The sequence below is a fragment of the Chanos chanos genome, chromosome 1 (genome assembly GCF_902362185.1).
Source record: "Chanos chanos chromosome 1, fChaCha1.1, whole genome shotgun sequence".
Classification (NCBI taxonomy): domain Eukaryota; kingdom Metazoa; phylum Chordata; class Actinopteri; order Gonorynchiformes; family Chanidae; genus Chanos; species Chanos chanos.
In genome coordinates this window covers 15,406,260-15,432,373 of record NC_044495.1, presented here as the reverse complement: position 1 = coordinate 15,432,373, position 26,114 = coordinate 15,406,260, and positions in this window count along the sequence as shown.

Below are 26,114 nucleotides of genomic sequence, written 5' to 3'. Positions count from 1 at the left end.
GAGAGAATGGGCATGTGTGTGTGTGTGTGTGTGTGTGTGTGAGTTTGTGTTCTATTCATGGCTGTATGAAACAGTAGAGTGCCTGGCTGAATATAAATGTGAATACTCAGTGGGGACGGTGACCCAAGCTGACGTATGTTGGCAGACAGACAAGGATTCCCTGCCTGGTTCTTCATGCCCTGCCATCACTGTCTGTCTGTAAAGCATCCATCCACATCCATCTATATTCCCATCTGTGACAAAAACGCTTCTGCCACCAAGTAGATCAAGCAAGAGCCTTCCGTACACATATCACCGCTGAGAGAGAGAGGAAGAGAGAGAGAGAGAGACTGAGAGAGAGAGAGAGGTCTTGAATCATGTCTTTACACTCTACAGAGAAAGGGAAGAGAGAAAGTAAGAGTAAAAGTGAGGGAGTGAGTTAGAGAGAGTGCTTCAGAGAGTCCATCCCTGTTCCCTCTCTCAGGTGGTGCATGGTGGTTACAGGAAGGTGCCAGAGTGAGAGCCTAGAGAGCCAGTTCCGCTCTTCTTCCGACTCTGACAGGCGGGAAAAAGCCCTATCGGTCACGCACCCTTCCTCCTGCCCACATGCTTTGAAGTGATGGCTTGCGTTTTAGCCAAGGATGGACGGCTTCATCTGCACAATTTTCCCCACAGAAGGAAGCCAGTGTGACTGTCTCTCTCGCACACGCATATGCACGTACACACACACACGCGCGCGCACACACACACATACACACGCACTGACACGCGCACACACACACGCACACACATGCACACACACTAAAAAATGTATAAAATAAAAATTGCTGACTGCCTCCACTTGGAAAAGGAGTTTGAGATGTCACAATAGGGCCAGGTGTGCCCGTCAGGGGCCAAGTCAATCAATTTTCAATTAAGATGCAGTCCTGAAACCATCATGTATCTTATGATTTGTTTCCTGGTCTCTTCATTTGTTTTATACAGTGTTTTGGTTAACCCTTGCTCCCACTGATAAAACTCCACCTCTGGGAGGAAAGTTAATCAAACAGCAAATGTGTTTGATGGAGAGGGTTGATGAGAATTTCCTCTTAAAAAATGAAGGTTTTATTAATTTCCTTCGCACGTTTAAATCAGTTCCGTGTAAGCTCCCGACCCTCTAAACCGCATGCGAGGTTCTGTTGGAGACCTCCTGAGATTTATGAGCATTCTTCACCAGGCTGCATGAATTATTTATAGCTCAATCGTTCTCCCCGTCCCACAGTACTGCTATCAGCACAGGAAGAAGAGCCACAAACAGACTCCTCTGCTACATGGACACAAGCCTTGAGTAGCTGGCTCTCCTTCCCCATCAATGAAATTTAGAGAATACAAAATATTTTGTAGATATTATTCAACGTTTAACAGAGAGTACACAGGTTAACCAGGTTGGATTACCTGCATTTAACTATCCTAAATAATGAATAGAAACGAGAGAAGAAATATATATGTATGTATATATTTCTCTCTTTCTCTCTCTCTCTCTCTAATATATATGTATATATTAGATAGAGAGAGAGAGAAAGAGAGAGAGAGAGAGAGGAGACAGAGGACAGAGGGAAAGAGGACGAACAGGAGTGGTAAGAGTTCGATCAGGCAGTGCAATAAAGGCTTGAAGCAAGGCTGATTTTTGTGATTTTTGCGAAGCGGGTTGTCGGTATGCCAAATGCGAGTCGAGTGATTGAGGGTGTCTGCTCTGTGCTCTGACTACAGCCCCGCATCCAGAGCATGCTGGGATTGATTGAGCCGTCCCATGCTGGGGCTCCTGTTGGCTTGCTGCCCATCTGTGGGCCGTGCTCCCAGCCACACCTGTCAACCACTGAAGTTATGACATCATGAGTCTCCTCATAATGCCGCTCCATTGTTTTGAAATGAAAGGACATCAATTTCTCAAGCTCGGCTGCCCGCAGGATGATTTGTGGGTGCTATTATCCTCAGAAATCGCTCTGGAAAATAGCTGCAGAATGAAGACTGAGTCTAGCAGACTGACTGCAGAGAAATGGCTCTTTGGCTGCAGCTCTGGGTCAAAGCATAGTCTCATTCAGTCATTAGAACCAACCTATTTTAATTAGATTAAAAAAAAAAGGTAACTGGGTGGTATTGCTGCGACTAAGAACTCATTTGAGTGTCTTTATTAGTGCTATTAAAAACGTCTTCAGCTTCTCATAGAGATAAAGACAGAGACAGAGAATGATGTGGTTAAAAGACCGTTTCCAGAGAATTCCCCCGGGACACTCTGAGAGTAGTGACCATAACCCAGTCTGTCATTAGGAACAGAAGACAGAGCTAACGACTTATGCATTGAACTGACAACCAGAAACTTCCATCTGCTTGCATTACCAATTCATTATCACACCATGCAGGCACAACAAATAAACTGCTGAACACGGAAATGCTCTCCCATAGTTTCCGCCAGAATAGCAGATGTGAGGATGCTGTATTTGTTCGATTTAGATAAATTTCAGCTTCAGTTCAACATTTCAATGTTTCCACTTCAAATGCATCCACACACACACACACAAAAAATCCTCATCTGCTCTGAGCACTGATACGCTTACATCACACATAGTCATAAGTAATACAGCACACAATACCACTTTCCATTTCAGAAGTTTGTCCACATACTTCCTGTCAGCTCTGAAGCACTTACGAAGAGTGTTGGGGTCTGGTGTGTGTCCCTGTGGGAAAAGACACTGCATACTTTACCTTTCAAAAAATGTTTTCCATCACACAATACCAGCTCAAATTCAAAAAGTTATCAGCAAGACGCAGGAATGAAAGGAGGCACCTCTCCTCTCCCTCCCCGCTACCTGCTTTGAAATACACAATTCAACCGCACAGACGTCTTTGAATCCACGTGCCGCTCTGCAGGACCAAGATAAACATTGCACTGCAAACACAGAAGTTATCCATTCTTAAACAGGACCAGAGTACTAATCTGAGGCCAAGGGCTTGTCGATATGGTCATTGAGGGCTCTCCCAGAAAGCAGAAAGCGAACAATGGCCTGTTTTCGTACTAAGCCAGGAGTGTCCGGTTCTCTCTGCATACTGATTTAGTTGTTTTCATAGTGTTGATTAATTTTCTCATTCCGCTGTATTCGTTCATTGAGCGTGAGACGCATCCTTGTTTTACCACGGCGTAGATTCAGCTAGGACACTGTGCTAACGCGGGAGCGAGAGCCCAGAGCTCATTAACGAGCTGAATCAGATCTACTTGATTAGGGGAACACTTCTCTCAAAAAAACAGGCGACAAAATTAGCATTTTCAAGCAATTGTTGGGGTGGTTTTGAGTATGGGTAGGAAATGAGGAATGAAATAGAAATTTCTGGGTAAGTGCTGATAGCAGTAAACACACCGTGCCTCTAGAGAGAGACGCCGGCAGACCTCAGAGTGGACGCGCATCAGGAAAGACAGAGCAGTGCCGATAAGAGCAACAATAGCACTGATGAGCTCAAGTACACCGCTATACTGATCAGTACCAATCAAAACACTAAAGCTCTTAAAAACTTTGAGGCAAGGAAGTGTTGTCACTTCACTGAGAGATTATGTTTGTCTTAGACGTGAGAGCGTACTCATGTAGCTAATCTAGCATAATCATAACGTAATGGAGCAGAAATGGCCATTTACTCTTAAGTGAGAATTGTTCAAAAGAAAACGGAATGAAATGTAGCACGTGGGACAGGAAACGTAGCTTAAAATGGCTCCATTAATAAGTCTTGCATGAACACTATATTTGTTTGGACTGGACAGGGTTTACCCTGTATTTATTTACAATATGGCCCATCGTGTTGACAGGGAGGGAAATTTCCTCACTGCTAACCTTTGCTTAACCTACGCCTCTAAACATGGCTTTCCCAGAGAGTCTCCCCTGCTGAGCTCTGCCTTATAGAGGAAAATTAAATTTTAAAGGACTCTTCCCCAGAAATCTTTGATTGTAGATTTAATTATGTTTCCTAGATCATCCCCCAGACTCCTCTTCTATCTTTCTCCCATCAAGTCTTCAACCTCTGAGACAGTCTCTTTCTCTCTCTCTCTCTCTCTCTCTCTTACTGAAGAGCATGGACTGCATCTCTACTGTTTCTCAAAACCGCCCACTTACCATTATGGTTTCAAACAGTTTATGAACCAGTTAGTTAGCTAGTTAGTTAAGCTCAACGCGTTGATTTCGGCGCATACTTGTCATCCTTCAAGACTTGGGTACACTTGTGTGCATGTATATATTTTGTGTTCACTCCCTTATCCACCAATTTAGTTCTGCTCTGTCTCTCAGGCTTTCTGTTGAACTTTGCACTACAATCCTTTTATCCCAGTGTAAAGTCTATAGTGGGCAGACTGAAAGCTGTCGCCTTCACTGCCAGATGAACAGTGTCAAACCCCCCTTTTCAGTAGCAAGGATCTGAAAAGCTTTTTCATTGATGGGATAAAGCTGAATAAATATGTAGCGATGGGGGCTTGCAGAGAGTCCCGATCAAGCTCCACTGCTTATCATTCTTCCAATAGTAATAAAATAAAAAAAAAAACTCTAATCCACCTACCTTTGAATTCCATTACCCGGAAAGTTTAACAGGGTTTCCACAGCTTTCTCCAGCACACTTTTGCAGATTGGGAGGAGATAGGAGAAGAAGCACAAAATATGTTTAACATTTACATGCAAGTCTGGAAGCTGACAGCCAGTGTGTTGACTGTCATATGGCTGGAAACAGCAATAAAGCATGTGAATCAGAAATAGTATCAGACATTGATTGGCAAGTAACAGAGATGCACACAAAAATAAATTTAATAATGCTCTTTTTGAAGCGTTAATTGATACATCCATCTTTGTTGATGTCTTGCTTTTATGGCAGATCCATCATTAATCTAACTTTGAAACATTATTTCCCTGCCCAACCTATGTGTCATTTGCTGAGGAGGTTGACTGGCAAGGTCAAAAACCAATTGCAGCAGCCAGATCTTAACAAGGTTGTAAAACCATTCCAGAGCTAACCAGCCTCAGCAAAGGTGTTTACATTGCCATTCCCTAAATCAACTCAGCAGTACGATGGGAGATCCTGCTTCCTCTTTCCCCTCAATTACCACTGTTAGTGCAGGAGAGAGAGAGATTGCAGGAAGTGTCGGGCAATGCTTGAGCAGATAGCAGGGCAAATAACTGAGCAAACAAACTAATGCAAGCAGCCCCTTGGCCCTGAGGTTAAACAGACACGCTAATCAGTGCCTTTGTATACCCTGCATCTGTATTCATGGAGAGCTCCTGTCCAGCACGTCTAGTGTCTGCACACATAGACAGACACACCAAAATATACAGTCTCTGTTATTACTGCAGATATGATATACTCACAGGAAAAACACCCAGAGGAACTGACGCAGTGAGACAGATGTACAAACCGGCATTGCAACTACACAGTCCATCAGATATGCACAAATATTCACACGGTGTATTGGCACTGTGTTGCTCACGAGCCCTAACCCTTAAAGACTGGAAGGCTCAGAGGGTGTCTCTCGTTAAAGTCAAGACATTTTCTGATTCAGCTGGATGAGGGAGATTGGAGACTAGGCATGTACCCGAATACGAAAACGTCATTCGGGAAAGTACAAATAATGCAATGGAAACAGATATTTCTTCTACCCGAAGTTGCTCATTGTTCATTTTGGGAAAAAAAAAAAACAAAAAAAAAAATCACTGACATGTCTGTGAGTCAGCCATGATGTTTCTTCAAATCGATTATTATTATTGTGGATGGCCTCAAGATAAGAATGCCCATTCTGTTTGCAGCACAGGACTTTGATCTCACTAACTAGTCATTTCATTTACTCCACATTATTGAAAAGTGATCGCTACAGTATTCTGTAGTTTCCCCCACTGAGTCAGGTGTGGGAGCTAGTTAGTCAAAAGCCTGGTGTGGCAGCTGGATTAGTTGCCCCCACTGAGTCAGGTGTGGGAGCTAGTTAGTCAAAAGCCTGGTGTGGCAGCTGGATTACCCCCGCAGCCTATACATCAAAATGAAGCTTAAAACCTGTAGTTTTTAGCCGTATGTGTTCATTTCCTCCATTTAAAAAAAAAAAAAAACAGTCAAAAGTTGTTTCATTTACTACACATTGAAAAGTGATCACTATATTCTATAGCTGCCCCCACCGAGACAGCACAAATTACTGTTGTAAATAGTAATTCATGTTTCCCTGGTGAACTGCAGTTACGTTAACACATCAACACAAGAATTGCGAACGCAGCGTCATTGGAATTTAAGGTTATTCCCTTCAACTGAAGGATATTTTTCTATATATCTTTACTGTAAATAGTTTGTATTTCCAATGCAAAACAGAATCTTTCGATTTATTAAACATTTTTTCACTTTCTGTTTGTTCAGTGTCCCCCAGTTGAATGGGAGGGTGGGGATGCTTCAGACAGTTCATAAAACTTAATAAAAATAAAAATAAAATGAGAGAGAGAGAGAGTGAGAGATGAAAAGTACAGTATGAAGATGTGGAAATATATTTCATAATTAATTACATGCCAATATTAAATCAATCTGATGCCTTGACGGCATAAATATGGCATTGCCAAGCAATATTGAGTTAGAAAATACAACATACACCCAATATAACGTGACTTCCGGTACAAACCATGCCCACTTCCGGTCTACTATCCGAATACAAATACAGAGACAGATAATTTTGTCAGCTGAACAGATACAGATATAAATAATGATGTCTCTGTACACCTCTAGTGGAGATCAGTTCATATGCAGTAAGAACTGGAATGGTTGTCCTAAACAAACACAGAGAGAGTACCACAGGAGAATGAGGGAGGCATGCTGTAAGGGGACCGTCAGAGAGAGAGAGAGAGAGAGGCCTGTGGGCTGGATTGATAGATAGATCTTCAAAATGGGAATAATCATGTCTTTTAACTCTTTCAACATGCAGCCAGAGTCTGGCTGTCCTGCTGAGACTGAGACTTAAATCAGACCATGAGGAGATGCTTGAGACATCACTGAGATCTGATACATCCCCAAACCCTGTGTGTTTGTGTGTGTGTGTGTGAGAGAGAGAGAGAGAGAGAGAGAGAGAGAAAGAAGTACAGCCCACACACATCTTGGCAAACATTGCCGAAGGACACCGAGTACTAGAAAATTACATTATGGTCACCTCCTCCAGGGTATTTAAAAATGGAAACACTACCAGGAGCATTTTATGGCTTTGCTCTCTCTGTGGTGTATTCTCAGAGCACTTTAGACAGTTCACCACATTGCAAACACAGGGTCTATCACCAGCTTCCTTAGGGAACTGGTTCAAATTTCAGAGGTTCAGTACTGCAGCATCTGTGTGTAAGAGGGCCTGAAGGCTGTGTGGTGTTCTCTCTCATAACCAAACCTTCTTATTTATATATATTTAAAAAATTAACTTCTTTGACACCCAAAATGTACAGGAAAGAAAGCTTCGGAGAAGTTGAATAATTTCCCCACATAAAATGACATCGTGCAGATGAAGCACTAGTGTTATTTTACGTTTCTAATTTTACATTTCAGTGCAATATTCCAGCTTTGGTTAGTGATCAAAATTAACCTCTACTAGTGTTTCTTATTATTGGAAAAAAAACAAAAAACAAAAAACATAATTTAGTAAATTTGACATATCAGGTCCTGCTTCCTGCTTAATTGAGACATTGTTGTAGCTGTGTGTATAACCACAGTATAGCACTACTGGGCTTCTCATCTAGCTCGTAGTATTATTGTTGATCACAAACATCAACATACCCATGGAAACACATTACTGGAACATTATAGGAGTCACTTCTGACTGAAGCATTCTGATGTGGGTTTAGAGCTGAGGGAAAATTATGTTTGTGAGTGAGCATCAGTCAGCGGGCTCATTACTCATGTCCTTGACACTATTTTCTCGTTCTTTTTTTTTTTTTTTTACATATATTTTGGGGGTAAAATATTTTGACTGGTGAAAATATTTTGTGGATAATGACTTTTGAAAACCATCAGCCATAATGGCCTGAGAGTGAAAAACTTCATTGGCTTGGATGAAATGATGTGATATGCAGTCCTCAGCATGCTCCTCCTCATGTGTCGTAGCTGAAGCAGTGCTACTGATGTAAATTAACTTGACAGTTGAAAACTGCATATGCAGTAGATTACGAGCCTAGAAGCCTTACCAAAGCATACTGGAGCTGAAAGCATAAATGGTCGAGTGCAGGTTCAGACATCTCATATGTAGGCAACGGGGAATGTGTGGTAAATGTCCTACTCTACACACACGGGTCTCGTAGGAATGCGCTGATTAATGACACGGCCCGGGTCCTATGTAAGCAGGTCCCTTAATCGCACTTATAGCCTTCATCCACCCCAACCCCTGTCACGTCCATCAGCAGGATGTTGGCCCTTACGCTGGTCTGTCTTCACCACCACATAGAGACCAAAAAAAAAAAAAAAAGTGTCGCTGCAAACGAACTTTGACCTTTTTGGTAGAAAGTTCCCAGAGAGTCCTCAGCCACCAGCTTTCCACAGAGTTGTCACTGTTGTTAAGAGAGTAACTGTAGCCTCTTTCATAATGTATTGATAATGGTGATTTTGCCCAAGAGCCCAAACCAAGGAGATCAAAATAAAATGAAAGAGAGGCTAATAATGTTATAGATGAAGCTATGGAACCTCTAAATGGCTTCTAAAAGGATGAGCAGCTTCATTGGAAACATCTAGCACTTCAGCTACTAAAACAATGTGGACTTTGAGGATCTTAAAGAATATTCTTTCTAGATGAGCACATCCTCATTATACCTGCTGCCTGTTCACTTTTTTTTTCTTTTAAGAGGTTAAGAGGTAACAGCCCATGAGCATGACCTGAAGGGTGAAGGTGCAATTACTTTCAGGGAGCACCCTCAAAATACGTAATGAGATTTAAAGTCAATGTAAAAACTGCCAGAACCCCTGCAGATCAAGTTCTGATGCACAAAACATGTTTTTAATTGGTTTCATTTGAATTACTTTTATTCCCATTCCCATTATTAGATTATATTTATCCTTTGAATGCCAGCTCTTACATCAGTGAGTCACTGGGGGATTAATGCACTGATTTTTTTTAAAGCTCAGCTTCCATCAGGCTTGTTAGCTTAACATTACACTGAGCTTATTATCAGAACATGTTGTGTTCCTCAAATTATGAACAGTTCTAAGAGGATTTGCAAACAACGAAACTAAAGCACATTCTGTGGCTCAAGGACACCGCAGAACAAACGCAGAGGCAAGGAACACGACTGCTGTCAAACTCTGAATGCTAGTCACACGTTTACGTCTGCTACGTCTACTTTAAATGAATATTTCAAATTCATACTGATCTTACGCATTCTTGCAAATGTATTTCCATATAACAAATATTTTCATCTTTAACGTCCATTTACAGAAATATATACATACATGTATATTTCATAGAAATACACTTATGTGAAACTGTATACAGAACTCCACATGACTCAACATGACAAATAAAAGAACTCACAACAAACTTGTGAACTGGAACCTAAAAAAACACACCCGTCTATTTTCTGAAAGAAAGAGAGACACATTTTTACAGATGCAGGCAGTCTCTCACTCCCTTGTTTAAGGCACAGTAAATTGGTGTTGGCAGTCTGCTGGGACAGATGTGCTGCTTTATGAAATAAGCGCTCCCTCCCCTGTGTTTAGTGTAATTTATGAGAATAGAAAGACCTGATGGACAGCAGTACAGGACTGCAGTCTCTGCCAGACAGCTTCCTTTCAAAGGGCAGAGCCCAGTTTACAGCCCTGCTTGTCTCTTACGCTGACATGAAGATAAGTCTACCACGGCATGTAAAGAGCCAGCGCAGGAAGATTCTACACAGAGATAAATCTGAAACAGGCCTGTATAGACACCCAGTCCCCAGCACTAAGATAACTTATTTTGCCTAGTGTATACATCCCCCTACAAAGATAACCAATACTGCCCAGTGCACATGGCCCCACACAAAGATAACCAATACTGTCCAGTGCACATGGCCCCACACAAAGATAACGGTACCACAGGTCTACACAACTCAGCCAGTCTATGTAAGTCAGCCACTAATAGAAAGATAACTATATTACAGTCTGTGACACCCACAGAGATAACTGTAACACAGTCTAGAAAACCCAGAGTAGCAGCCCAATAACCAGACCTCCTGAATTACTCAACATCCTGAACGCTGGATTTCAGAGTATACTCTTCAAAGACTACCGTAACTGCACATGTTAAAGGAATGTATTTCATGTTTTAAATTTGAGCTGGTGCAGTCATGCCTATTTATTAGTATCATTTGAACAGAATGGAATAAGATTGGAGGAGGACCTTATGACTCTTACCTTCACTGCACAATATTCTTGACATGTAGCTTCCGCCCAGCCTGGTTCCTGTGCAAACATGTATATGAATAAGTGTTTACACTAATGGTTGTTGTTATTAGCGCAGTGAATACAGCAAGGCTTTGGAGACAGAGATCAACAGCCAATGCTGTACCAGCAGAGAGAAATCACTTGGCCCATGGGATGCCTAACTATTTGGGTACATTTGCAATGCACCATTCTGCACCTCCGTCAACTCTTTTACTCCGGACCTCAGTTTCTCTGTTTGGTCTATGTCATTTGACAAAAGATAAATTTCTACTTGGAATCTACAGTTGATCACAAACACATATACCAAGGCTGATAAAATGAAAAGCAGTGGGATCTCTGGATGGAAAAGCCAGATTTAGCACTGTTATACACTGCCATATTCCACAGGCAAGAGCAACAGAGATTCATCTGTTTAATCTCCAAACCCTGGCAGCTGTGAGCACTTTCCTGACTGTACATTGCCTTTCTCCTCTGTTGTAATTAGTGATAACAGGTAGCTGGAACTCACAGCGGCTTAGAGTCACGTCAGACTGACGATAAACAGAGGGAGCGCCGTATCTAAAGAGCACATCTCTCACTCTTACGGATGATGTGCACAGTACGAAACACCAACATAGCCACCGGGCTTATTTCTTTTTCTAATACCCTTTCTTTCCACCTTTTGAGGGTTTTTTTTTCTATTTCAACACCTAATGTTTTTTTTTTTTGTTTTTTTTTGCACAGCCTGCCCTTAGGTTCATAAGCAGGTGTGACTGCCAATAAAGGACTAGTCAAAACCATAGCCTTGTTAGAGGCAGGTTTTAATAGGCATGCAGGGCTGGTAAAAAGCTTTCAAATATCTCTCCTTCCCTGCAAGGTGTTATGACGCAGAATTAGCATTTCAACGCGAGGCTGCCTGTTAGGAGCCTGGTGGCAGAGACAGGGGAGTTTGTGTATGGGGACAATCCTCTACAACATACACATTGGGGGGGGGTTTACATAAGAGGCACTGAAAACGCCTTTATACGTAGCCTCATCTGCGCTGATAGCATTGCTGAATGTCTGTTTATGTATATTTGAGGTTAAGAGAGCAGAGAGGCTGGAACAGAACAGGTCTAATGTAAGCCAGGGGACAAAGAGAAAATCCCACACAGTACCTCCTGGTACTTCCATTTTACCCTTGAGCAAAGTCACTGGGGTTTGCATGCATGTCCGTGTTGACATAATACACATATACACAAAAGACCCACAGATATACACAGACATACAACAAAAACTTCAATAAAGAAAAGAATATACACACACCCACGCACACATGCATGCACACACACACACGCACGCACGCACACACACACACACACACACGCACGCGTGCATGCACGCACACACACACACACACAAGGAGAGAGAGAAAGAGAAACAAACAGTATATCACTCATAGAATAAAAAGTATTTCAAAGGGACAGGGTTCCTGTTAGGTACTCATATATTTGATACTCATATTTTGTGTCGAAGAGATTCATTGTCTTGTTATCTTGTTTCAGGCAAAAGTGAATAGCAGGATTTCTGCATAAGTGGCAGTGACGAAAATGCAACCTTCCGCATACATAAATACTCTACGTTAATTCCATATGACCATGGGGTAATATGTGGTAAATTAAACAGGACCTCTATTGGTCTTATGCACCTGAATGGACAGATATACATAGAAAAATCCATTCAAGTGATCTTGTCTGTGCTTAAATGAAATTGTTATCACTTTTTTGCACACAGATAGATATTCTGTCAACACTATAGGATGCAAATCAATGAGAAAAACATCCTTCTTTTAACTATGACTGTTACAATATATAATGTTAGTTGTGCATTCAACCTTCCCTTCTCTAAAGTGTGTAAAAAGAGATTAGCTGATAAACATGCTGGCCTGTATGGGCTTCAGTGTGTAGTGAAACAGGGGCCTTAGGCTAGCTGTATGCCATTCATCACACTAAAAAAAAGACTTGAAATCTTCACAGATATAGTCTGCTAAATATAACAGAGCATGACGTGCAGGTGTAAATAGCATGTTGTGCTGCCAATTTGTGTAGTATAATGTCTATGAACATAGCAAGGTGTCTGCTTTAATATGTGCTGTATGAAATATAGTTATATAGCTCAGTATAGAACTCATTTATGGATTTCCATGCACGTCATGGACTTTATGGGCTATGGATTATCAGCCCTGTGAAACCTGATCAATGACAAACTGACTCTCAGGAATTGCCCATGAATCTTACAGTGCTGGCAGAATTTATGGAACTGATTTATGGGAAAATGTCTGTCGGGAATGGCTGAACTCTTGACGTTATGCATGTTCAACTTAAAAGCTACTGGAGCTGATCAGGGCGGCATCATATTGTGTGATGTTGGTTCAGACTCAAATAGGTGGAAAATGAATCTAAAATTAAACACAGAACTAAAAAGTGCTAAGCAATACGTTTTGGCCATGTAATGCAATATGAGTAATACAGATGAGACACTCTATTACATTTCCCCCTCTTCACAAAGTCTCTCATATTGTTGATTTACCTGAATGTTGTTTTTCAGGCCTGTTGTAGAATGCAGATTTTGACAGAAAACACACACACTCAAACACACACACACACACACACACACACATTGTCCCCTTCTGTCCTTTCTTTCTGCATGTATACGCACAAAAACACAGACAGAGATGGCAGTCCTAAGTGGCAAGTGTTTGCACTAATCACTGTCTCTGATGAGCTGGGGTATGAGTCCCAGTGAGGTGTCCAGGGAGGACAGATAAGCATGCAAGAGAGAGTGAGAAAGGGAATGTGTGAATGATCATTGACAGTTATGTGACAGAGAGAGAGGTAGAGAGAGAGAGAATGATCTTTAAGACTGGACTCATACAGGCAGCCCTTATGGTATCAGTGGACTTGGATGACACAAGCATGTGTGTGAGTGGGTCACAGTTGCGACACTCTCGGTGCCTCTCAGGCACCACTTGACAGGGGAGAAGGAACACAACTCAAATTAACAACAAGTAACCTACCAACCCTGCCACACTTAGGAAAAAACAGTCAGACTGGGCCTCAGGGGACTAAGACTTCAACACCCTTCACGTACACACACACACACACATACACACACACGCACATACACACGCATGCACGCACACATACACACGTATACACACTGAATTACCAGAGAGCATAGTGAACGTGATACCATATTTTAATGCTGGGCATTGACACTGCTCGAGGGGTTGTATCGTAACTGACACCAAGTACACAACTAACAGTCAGTTCACAGATACAGTATAGCAGAACTCTTCTTTCACAAATGGACAGTTTTCAAAGCATGTTCAGCATCCCATGTTTTAAATCCGTGTTAGTAGCATCTCTGTCATAATAATGATAATGCAAGTTGAGGATCTCTAATCCGAAAATCCGAAATCTGAAATGTTCCAAAATCTGAAACTGTTTGGGCACCAACATGACGCCACAGTTCTACACCTGACCTCACTTGCCCATGTGGGGCTCTGACGCTCTGTTGGCGCCAGTTTGTTACCAACCATAGTCAACACCAGACCTAAGTGCATTACTCACTGTGTTTTTTACTTTTCTCTGCTCTGTGGTACAAAGATATTGTTGAAAATGTCAAAAAGGGCTGCAGATACCCCAGTGGGTAACAGTGATAACATTGTAATTCAGCACATTACTCACATGCTGCTGCTGTAAACAAACCTACTGCACTGCCAGTCATATAAAAATAGGCTACAGCAGATACAATTATGTACAGTACATAATACTTGATAATCATAATAAACAACTATGTTACTTGTTTATGTATTTACTATACTGTACTTTTTATCTTTATTTTAGAGTGTACTCTTCTACTTATAACAGAAAAAGTAAAACACTATGCCGTGTTATGCTGACAGCAGCCTCATATATCTCATGTTTACCACATTTCTGTACAGGTTTGTTGTCTAAGAGCAATAAGCTATACCATATACCCTATGTGTATAGTAGGCTGCACCATCTAGGTTTGTGCAAGTACACTCTATGATGTTCGGGCAATAACGAAATAGCCTAACGACACATTTCTCAGAACATATCCTCGTCATTAAGCAACACATGACTATGTTCCAAAATCCGAAACACTTCTGATCCCAGGCATTTCGGATAAGGGATACTCAACCTGTGATAATAATAATAGTAATAATAATAATAATAGTAATAATAATAATAATAATAATAATAATAATAATAATAATATAGTTATTATTGTTATTATTGTTAGTAGTAGTAGTGGTAGTAGTAGTGTCATTGTTATCATCATCACAAGAGCTTAGTTGAGTCACTTAGTCTTTTCTCCTGGGTGCTTTTGCATCCCAGAAAAGCTGTTGATCAATTGAAATGCTCTACTCAGCGTGTAAAAAGCACTGGGGGGAGGTGTGTGTGTGTGTGTGGTGCGGGGGGGGGGGGGGGGGGGGGGGGGTGATCCAATAGGCATCCATGGCAGGGAATGCAGTATTGATCGGGCTGAGAGGAACAAGATTGAGGAACTCCCACTCCGACATCTCACCCTCACACACACACACACACACACACGCACACGCATACATGACAGCTGCTAGCCAGGCATAAAGCATGACGGCTGCTAGCCAGGACACATATACAGGGAGGCCAGAGACTGTAAATCATTCAACAATTTTCCACCTCACCTGCATTTCCAATACAAACCTGCAGTGGACGTGGGGTGAGGAAGTGTGATAACAGTGCCAGAGAGTGAAGGCCAGTCCTGACAGATAAGACCAGGCACTAAGAGAGACATATCTATATAAATCGCATTGAGCAATATCATAAAGTGGGAAGGCTGAGAAGTGCAGAGGGAGGTGTGTTACCTTTTGCATAATTCAGCCTGTTGGATTGGCCATAACAGTCAGTCCTCCTCATATGAGCTTCCATCACCTTGAATGGGCTCAGTTTGACATTTAGTTGACAGCTACCAAGTACAGCTGGGCAGAGCTGAAAGAGGTGTGATTAGAAAGTAATCACAACATTGGATCAGAAGTCAGTGACATCTCAAAGCATTTAAGATCACACACAGTCATGGTGACTGTTCGAGTCACTATCAGAGACTATTTTAGTTTACACAAAGAATAAAAAGGAGCAGACAGCTTAAAGTTTACTCTCCTTGGGCATTCAGAATAACTTCAAATTCATTAACACATAAAAAACCCCCATAATAAAACAAACAAACAAGGAACACTACTGAACACACTCTGTCAAAAGGATGTACAGCAAGGGCCATTCTCAAAGAAAAGCAGACGCAGTTCTCTAGTGGTCTGCGTATGCAGCATGTATCATTTGGATCCACTCAGTGGAGACCCTTGATATTGTCAGAGTGATTGTTTGTCGTCAAGGTTATGCCATAAAGACATATGCACATCATTCAATTCTCCAGCATAAGAGTAAGCACTTAGAGGAATGCCTGTAGCCTGCAAGTTAGTGTTCATTCAGACTGAGCGAGACTGGATATAATACCAGTTTTACAGTATGGACTGGAGGATGTGGGGGAGGGTAAACAGTGGAAAGATGTGCTAAAAAAACAGAGAAAGAAAGAATTCAGAATAGATGGCAAAGAGAGAGAAAGAGACTAGAAACAGTGAGAGGCTGATACTCCCAAAGAGGCTTAAAAACAGAGCGGTGAAAACACATGCAATAAACATAAAAAAAAAAGCCATAGCATGAATGTGATATGCATGAGTGAGCTGTCTCAGAATTTTCTCTGACCAAAGACAGCACAAGAGAAGAGTAAAACCATTTCTCAGAGGTTAAAGAAAAAAAAAAAAAACAGAAAAAAAACATTCCCCTCTCTCAGCCTCATTCATCTAAAGTTTATGCACAGTAATTGGATTAAGCCCTGTGATAGGACGTTCAGCTTCCACAGAATTCCAGCCATACGCATATGTGGATAACACACGGTTGTCTTTCAGCTCAACCTATGAGTACTGGAGTGGAACAGCGCATGTACATCACTGTACGAAGCATTATGCAAATGGGAGTATACAAAAGTGCCCCAGTCGCTGCTGTTTGTAATGGAATGCTCACATCTGCACCGCCAAAAAGGATGAAATGAAAGAAAAAAAAATGGAAGGCAGCACTTTTCTCAAAGTACATTCGTCGTTGTGGAGCTTTTCTCTGACCGAAGCTCTACATTAAATTGTGCCCTCTCCTTGCGGCAGCATAAAGCATTAATGGCCTGTCTTTCGTCATAATAAATTCAGCTGTGGATTTTTTGTTATGTGTTATTTATATAGAGAGACATAACAGTAGAAGAGCTCAGATTTGACACTCTCCTTTTTAAAGAAGGAGTGGGCGGACAACAAATCTCTCTCTCTCTCTCTCTCTCTCTCTCTCTCTCTCTCTTGCTCTCTCTCTCTCTCACTCTCTCTCTCTCACTCTCTCCGTGGATATTTTAAATGAGGCTTTTAGTGAATGAAGCAAGCAGTGAAAGAGTGGGAAGTTCTCTTTGATTCTGGGTTGATGTGCACTGTCTCTGTTCTCACGTTCTCGTTTATAATACACAGAAAGGAACACAGAGAAAAACGTCACCAGCAATGAATTTAGAAACACCAGTGGGAGGTGGAGATGTGACAACATTATGAGAGGCAAAAAAAAAGAAAAAAAAGAAAAAAGAAAAAAAGAGAGAGAAAAACAAGCGCTAGCCTGTTTTTCAGAGCTTTCTGTGTGCCGGGCTTAGCTGTCCGCTCTGACTCACCTAAAGGCTTTTAGGTTTGTTAAGGGACATATTACATCTATAACGGTTTAATATGCACATGAACAGCAGCCATGAACCATAAAACTGTGACGACTGTGATCATTTTGTCAGCGCAGGCATGATATAATCCCCATCGTAGTTCTGGTTCAGTATATTTCTGATATCCAATTTCCCTAATAGCAGTTAAAGAAATATAATGAATTTTACTTTTAAAATCTAATATTTTATTTTATTAACATAGCTGTGCACATTAGTAGGATAGAAACTTGCAACTGATTGATTTGCATGGTACAGTTTTAGAATGAGAGGCCAAATTCCATTTAGGAGATTCATGACCAATGGAGCATATTTATTTATGATTGAAATTGGTCTCCCTGTGGCTTGTTTGGACAAGATCTCTGTTAAAGCTTTTATTGTGTGTATGTATGTGTAAGTCAGAGAGGAAGAGCGAGAATTTGCTTGTAATGACAGGGAGCAGATGCTTGTAACTGTCTCCTCTTGGATATTTTTTCTCATTGCTTTTAATTAGGTTCTAAACGTCGACATATGAACTCTTCTATTATGTGGCAGATCCATTGTAGGTGAAGGTGCATGTATGTGTTTTATGGTATTAGCCAATCAACCAAAAGACCTGCTGTTGATTTTTTGTCAGTAAATGTCCCAGACTGCAATTAAGGACAAGACTTGAAATGAACATAAAGAACTAAGCCACTGCACACATTTGTTAGCCATTTTGTACAGGGTTGACCTCTACAATCTGCTCTCATTTACGACACTCACTCAGGGAGAATCAACATTCCTGTGTCCTAGCAACAACCAATTAAAGCTAAATTTTTCAACTAATGAGGAGAATCCTTTAATCACATTCCAAACAGATATGAGTAAAGAGTGAGCCATTAACATATCAGGTTGCTCATTGATTGCTACTGGATCACTGCATGGCCAAACAGTTTTATTGATCTTAGATTAAGAAAAAAACAGGGCAAATGTGTGACTCTTGGAGACATTCTTCATAAATCATTATATCGTCACCAATTTCTTGTTCTATTACTCATTAACTGTGTTAGTATTAGAAGTGTACTATTGCTGCGCCTATTACTACTATTGCAACCTCTACTGCTACTAATAAAATTGCTGAAATTAAATAATAATGATAATAATAATAATAATAATAATAATAAAAACAATTCCGCCTCATTTTGCACATATGCAAAGCAGTCAGCTGACTGTGGTTAGGGCAGAGTGCTTTCCCCACAATAATTCTATAAAAGGTTATTACATCAGCACGGCATTCTGGGTCACTGATGAGTAATGGGAGGTAGGATGCCGTAGAAATGGAGAGGAATGTCTCATGAATATTAGATCAGATCTGCGATACATCAGTATCCCCCAGGTGCCACTTTGAGCAGGCAGTCGCAATGCAAGAGACTTTTCCTCACTCTCAGCTTCTTCAAACACCGGTGTTATTTCTGCCAGCTGGGGTCTCCGCTGGGTTCTCCCATACTCCTGACCCAATTACAACACCTGAAAACCTTCACATTGGTCAACAGAACCACACCTAATATAAAGCCCTGCCTCCTACCATGCTTCCATTTCCATTTCTCCTCCACGTCTTTATTTTTTAGACAAGCAGAGGGGACAACCTGGAAGTCTCCAGTGCAGTGGCATTAGCTTTGTGCCATTCAAAATGGAACAATAGTACTAGTAATGGAAAAACATACTGAATCTATCTGTGTGTGTGTATGTGTGTGTGTGTGTGTGTGTGAGTGCACGTGTGTGTGTGTGTGCTTGTGCGTACGCGTTTGTGCGTGTGAGTGCATGGATGTATGCGCATAAGCGTTAATGACAGGACTGAGGTAAGGTTGCTCTCTGTGGTCATTACCATTCATCAGTGTCTTTATCATTACAATAGACTAACTCGTATAGACCCCAATACCACATACTGTCTCCTGATATTTCCATGCAACACTGCATACAAATTAACATGCATTTAAATACTGATTGTGGAACAGGCCATTACTCTTAGTGCAGAAGCATGCTGTAGTTGGAAATGATGCAGAGCTGGCTGTCTGTGTGGTGGGGAAGTGGGAGAGGACCATGTTAAATGTGATTTTCTGGGTAATTTCCCCAGTAAAGATGGTAATGCTGTGAGACAGGTTTCTTTGCTCGGAGGAGGTTCTGAGGCTTTGGCCTATGTCATGCGAGAGACGGGTGTTTTGTGTTTGGAGCATGTAAAAAAGAAATCATCAATGGATCGTGATCAGTGTATATATGAATGCATTCCCAGAGATAATTTATAATCAAGATTGGCTAACAAAAGAGTTTGAAAATTACTGCTGTTATCTGGCCTCTCTGTCAGTTACACAAAAAGGAGGAGTCATTAATGTACATGCGTAAATATTGAAAATAAAAAAGTAACATAAAAAGTTGACTAGATCATCAGTGTGAAAACTAGATCATTATAGTGATAGTGAAATAGAATTAGGGGCTTTGAACCCCACAGCTGAGAGAATATGCTGGAGAGAGAGAGAGAGAGAGAGAGAGAGAGGGGAGTACAGCATCCAAACATCCTCTCCCTTGAGCAGAGACATTTTAACATATTAAAAAAAGAGTGTAGGAGAAGTGTGACAGGGCCCCAGCTGTCCCCTAGCCACACCTGTGCAGAGAGATCTATCATTTAAATAATTTATATTCTCCTCTTTTTTTAAATGGAGCTATGACACAATTTCAGCTAAAAAAAACCCTCTCTTGCACTGTAAGTAACAAGGGCAGCTAAAGCTCTGCTTCTTTCCATTAAATGAGGCTAGCCCCTATCCTCTTCACTATGGGAGCACTCATCAGTTCAACAGCAGTAAGTCCAAATCAGTGCACTGGTTTTCTTGAAGATGCAAGTCCACTCCACAATGCTAATTTTGCACTAACCTACCTTGTCATGAAAGACCTCACTCAGCACAATCAATGGTTGCAAATGGCCTTCAAATTTCATAAGTGTGGAGTGTGAGTGATCAGGAGTGATCTAAGAATACTTCAACCCCCTCCTTCCCCTGACTCAAACACTGTCATCACTGAATTCGATTCTGTGAAAGAGGATTATTCCTGACATAGGGTTGTGAGTGCAGAGGTGCTCTTACTGTGGTAGGGAACATTGATAGGAAAACCACATCCCCAAGAATTTCCAAAGACTAGTTGATGGATGGGTAGATGAATAGGTAGATAGATGGATGAATCCATGAATAGAATGCATTCTATAGATTAATCTGAATAAGGATTATGATTATGATTTGCCTTTTCTCTCAGATAATTTTAATTGAAACGGATTTCTGTAGTTAACAACATAGCTGACCTTCCATTCCTCATCACCGTCATCTGGATGAATCAGCGAAAATGTCGTCCATGTTCTCAGGGCTACAGAAAATGCTATTGTTGATTAACAATCACATTATTCTGGCAATCATGGATCATGGAATCGAACTGCAGATAGCTCTCGCTTAAGGTCACCTTATGCATTTAATTTCTTTTCCAATTTTTATTAACTCTCAGGACACGTCATTCTTTATATTGCAGAGTAATGGTAATAGTACAGCCCTAGCATTGTAACTCAAGCACTTGACAGAAATGCACAATGTTTTATTTAAAAAATAGATTCATCAACACTCTAATGAACTCCAAGAGCATGATAACGTCTTCCTTATCAGAGATAAACCAAACAGTATGGGTCAAGACCCATGCTTCTTTCAAAGTACATCTCTCAGATTCCCCCAGAACTTGATGTCGCCCAGGACGTGCTGAGAATGGCATCTAGGTCCATGGAGAACGAGAGCAGTCCAAAAGTGTGAGATGTCAGGGTTTGATGGATGTCTAACATCACAGACTATGTGTGGACTTGACCAGGGTGATAAACTGAAAAATCACTAATGGATTGCCAGCTGCCTCAACAATAAGCTTCATCTCTCAATGAGCAGGTGACAGTTATCAAAACCGCAGATTTGTCTTTCTGTCTTTTTCTTTTTTTTTTTTTTCTGAATCGTGGAGACCTTGTGGGGGTCACATTGTACCCACTGTATCTGCCTCCATGTGAGCTTAGTGTCTTATTCCTTTTCGCCATGGATATATTGAGACACAATGTACAGTTTATGCACATGCATAAGTCATCACCCACCCATTTGAAAGCCATGTGTTGTGTACCAGTTTGTCCCTTGACTGCCATATCCTAATATAAACATACAATGAATTCAGATGTGCCTGATATAATGTGAAAATGATGCGAGACGTGTATTGAAATCATCTGCTGTCAGTCATACAGCTCTGCTCTGGGGAGTATGCTTTGACTTTGTCAGATGAGAAGCAGAGATAGCAAATCATGCTTTACCAACATCTCTGCTGTTGTGGACCATACACACAGTTTCAACAAGGGCAGTGTTTGTGGTAAAGGTCAGCTTGCATTTTCTGCACTGTGACTGCAGAAAAGAAGACACTGTGATTTCTTTCACTCTACAGGTATCTTAGATACAGATATCTAAGATTTTTTTTTTTACATTAATTTGTAAAGTGACCCATGTCCGGCGTTAATGTAAACCTTGTCCCTTTATAAAAACAGCCTACATACGCCGATGAACAACAATAGAATGAAGTAATGAGGTAGAGTACAATAGAATAAAAACATGGCAGTTTGTTTCTTACTTTTCAGCACTGAAGAAATTAAGCAAAGATGACAGAAAGAAAAAATGAAAATTAAAGAAAGAAAAAAGAATCACAAAGCCCAGTTAAAACAGCACCAGAGGACTGGAGAAAAGGTGTAAAAGGTTGAACCAGTGGAAAAGCAAAGCAGCATTTCTCAGTCATACTCTCCCAATGACTGGACTGCCTCCATGACCAGACTTTTAACATGATGCTATTGTGGAGAATGAACAAGTCTTAGCAAGAAAGAGAGAAAGAGAAAGAGAGAGAGAGAGAAAGAGGGATATTCTCAGTCTTTCCATCTCTTAAAGTGAATTATACATAGATAGAGCAAAACCTAAAGCAGACATATGCCACAGGGATCCATTTTCCATATGACTGGCTGACATGCCCTGTATATACATTCATCACAATTCACTCCAGAGGGTTTCCCCAACAGCACTGACACACAGGCCCAAAGACTACACACACACACACACACACACAAATTAATATGAAGCTATAGCCGCCGGTAAAGCAAATGAAATGTCAATGCTGGTATGACAGGAGAGAAATGGTATAGAATGAATGTCATTCCTCGTGGGTGAGACAGCAAAGGGACAGTGTAGTGTGGGAAGGGGAGGGAGAGAGAGGGCTTAAAGATCTACTGAGGGGTAATTCACTCACAGGCTGGCCTTTAGTGTATTAAACGTTATCATGTCAGATCTGTGTTGGTACATTCACCACTCCAGAAGAGGTCACTATTCCTGAAGACCATTTATGACTTGAATTCTTCAGTATTTAAGTATTTTATTCTGATTTTATTGTTCTGCAAAGCACACTGAATCACTATCATGCGATAATTTTTAAAAAATTTTTTTGTAAAAAAAGAAAAAAAAAAAGTTTTTTATCATTGCAGGTATGCGTCGCTTAATGACGGGGATACATTCTGAGAAATGCGTGGTTAGGCGATTTCGTCATTGTGTGAATATCGTAAAGTGTACTTACACAAACCTAGATGGTATAGCCTAGTACTCACCTAGGCTATATGGTATAGCCTGTTGCTAAAATAACAATAAAAATTACAGTACGCTAAATACAAAAACCAGTAGCATAGTTGTTTATTACCATTATCAAGTATTACGTACTGTACATAATTGTATGTGCTACAGTACTTCTATATGACTGGCAGTGCAGTAGGTTTATTTACACCAGCATAACCAGAGGAGCGTATTAAAGACTTCTGAGATTAGTCGTAAAGGATTTTAGTTTAGTCAGCTCTACCGATGAGTCAAAAACATATTCACAAACAGTTGAGGAAAATCACAGGATCTGAAGTGTTCAAAAGCAGTACAAGAAACAGTAAACATTTCAGGAACATCACTACAATGGAGGCTAAACCAAGCGGGTTTCCAATGAAATCGCTTTTTATGGTTTACTGAAGACACAGTGAAGTCAAAGCCTCTCCTTCTCTGTCATCACAAGTCAATATAATATAAACCTCTTTAGTTTATAGAAAGCAAACAAGATCATCATATGAAAGATTATGCATTACGCAAGAGTATTACTCGCATTTCAGTCGGCTCTGAGTTCTGCTGTGGAGCAAACCTGGGTCACACATCAGTCTTCTGGTGATGCAGACTTTCATTTCTAATCCTCCCATCCTGCTGGTCTCACTCTTCTAAATGAGTATCATGGGGAGGTGTACCTATCAAAGACTGCTGCTCACCTGTGCTAATCTCTGTCCAACACCTTTTTCATCAAACTCTCGTAATTATGTGGTGCATTCACCGTGGCCGATTCACCTGTGCTGCTAATCGCATTAGGTAATCCTGCCACAGAAAGGAGGTGGCAGAACATTGTCAGAGAACTTTTCTGAAGTAGCTCCCTGAAGGATGGAGTTATAGATGACTCTATTTTGCCGTGATTATCGTCCTCTACCAAGTCTGCCAAATTAACATTTTTCATCTTTACTTGATTTAGGCATGTCGGTTCTGCATTGAAATTTCATTTAGGGGGCAGTTATGAGAAATCAACAGTGGACATGTGTAGAAATTCTTATCAATCACATGAAGAGGTGAGGATAGGTACAAAGGGCAGGGAAAGGGCAAAGAGAAAGACATAAAAAAAGAGAGCCTAAGAGAGAGGAAGGGGGGCGGGGGTGTAGAATTCTAGTGGTGAATATCGTAATGAGATTAGAGCCACAGTGGTATCCCAGAGACCCTGGGGGCTGCTGGTCAGTGAAGGGAGAGTAGGCCAGCTTAATTGGATGTGATCAGCATTACACATGTGCTCATTTCTCAGACGCCCCCTCTTTGAGTAACAAATAATGGAAATTCACTTTCCACATGCCAGTCATTAGAGTAAGCCACATCCATCTCAGCCCATCAGTGGTCCAACTGCAGGCGAAGCTATGGCCCAATCAATACATTAACAGTCACAATATTATAGAAAAAAAAAAAAAGCGCTGAGTTTTACATTCAATCTCACCTCACCGTACAGTTTCCCTCTCCATTATGGCTTAATCTTTCTGACTCTCAGCTTGTAATTCAGTGATTGAAATTTATTTGACAAATTGCTATACTGCTTCGATGAATTCATTACATTTATATTGTTTTTGAAATGTAAAACTTGCATTAAAAACTTACGAGGATATAGATCATGTGTATTTGTAACGGCAATGGCAGCACTTAAAGTCGCGCACTGAGCTATTAGGCACAAACAGCCCACCATCCCGGATCTCATTTTCTGAAGCACGTTTTAGCTCACAAGTTAAAAAAAACCAGTTGATTTGTGTTTATGGCGATACACTTTGCATGGGTTGCTGTGTAGTGAAAAACACAGGAATGTGCCTTCACACTGACATCCGTCGGAGACGTGACATAGCCGTACTTGGCTTTGTAAGTCTTTAGCTTGAATGGAGGAGCAACAAGCAGTTTAAAAGGTTTTAAAAAGGGTTTTACTTTCTTCTCTTTTTAAGCTTCACTCCTGCAGACATCATTTAAAAGACAGGCTTGATAGCTGGTTTTAATCATTTTATGAGTTGCCTGGTAGCTGTGGTTGTACATAAGGCTGCAGGCAAAAGCTGAACCATAACATTGTTACCCTCCAGATAATTACAAATTACAGCCCAAAGAATTTCACTTCTGTTTCTGCTTCTGTTCTCTGACACTTGCATAAGGGGAATAAGAGGGAATGAGTTGCAGACTCTAGTGAGTTTGCTCTCTCTTTATGAAATTTGTCAAGCCAGTGAGGGGTGGGAATGTTTTCTGTGGTGGGACAGAGTGGTATAGCTATATTGAAAAATGAGCTTGTTTGCCCTAAGGTTTGTTGGGAAAATATTTAACTGTCATTAATCAGAGAATGGTTTTCTTCCAAAGCATTAACCACTGATAAAGATCTGCGGAAGTCTGAAGTAAATGTATTAGGTTGGCATACCCTGTAGTATGTGGTTATATATAACCTCCAACAATTTCTGCATACTGAGATGTGCTCAGTATGCTCTTTTGTAACTTGCTTTGGACAGAAGGACCTGCCAAATGATTCAGTATATGTGCACTGTATAAGTGTAATATAAACAGAAATTTAAATGTACATTTTTCCCCACATACTGATGATCTGTGATTTGAGTCAGAAGAAGAGAAAGAAAGAGAAAGAGGTTATAATCAGTACTGTTCAGTGCTGTTACAATACTGTAACATTTTCTGCTGCTGGTACAATTAAGACAGAGGGAGAGAGAGAGAGAGAGAGAGAGAGAGAGAGAGAAAAAGAGAGAGAGAGTGAGGGAAAAGCTGTATACTACGCGCACCATTGCCTCAGCCTGTCAAATAAGATCAAATCTGACATTAATGACATTATCGCTCTTTACACTATAGAGTCAACACATATGGCAGACACATTTCTAATATGATAAAAAGCCAGCACATACAATAATAATAATAATAATAATAATAATAATAATAATAATAAAACACAGATTACATTTTCCATGACATTTCATAAACGTTTTTCTATGTTTCAGTTTTTGTGTTCTGTGTTCCACTATACCATACCATAAAAAGCCTTCCTTCTCTCATATACTGACTTTGAAAATGCACTGTGTGCTACAGATTTCTGAAGCAAATGTACACTGTACGGTGAAAATGCTGTATATTTTAGCACAGAAATGTTTGAATTAGATTTGGCTGGCTACACAGTTCTGTTGGTTTTAAGCTGCTCAATAAGTCATGCAACACTACCCAGCCCTAGATATTTAAAAATTGTGATGCTGAAAAAAAAAAATCCTTTATCAC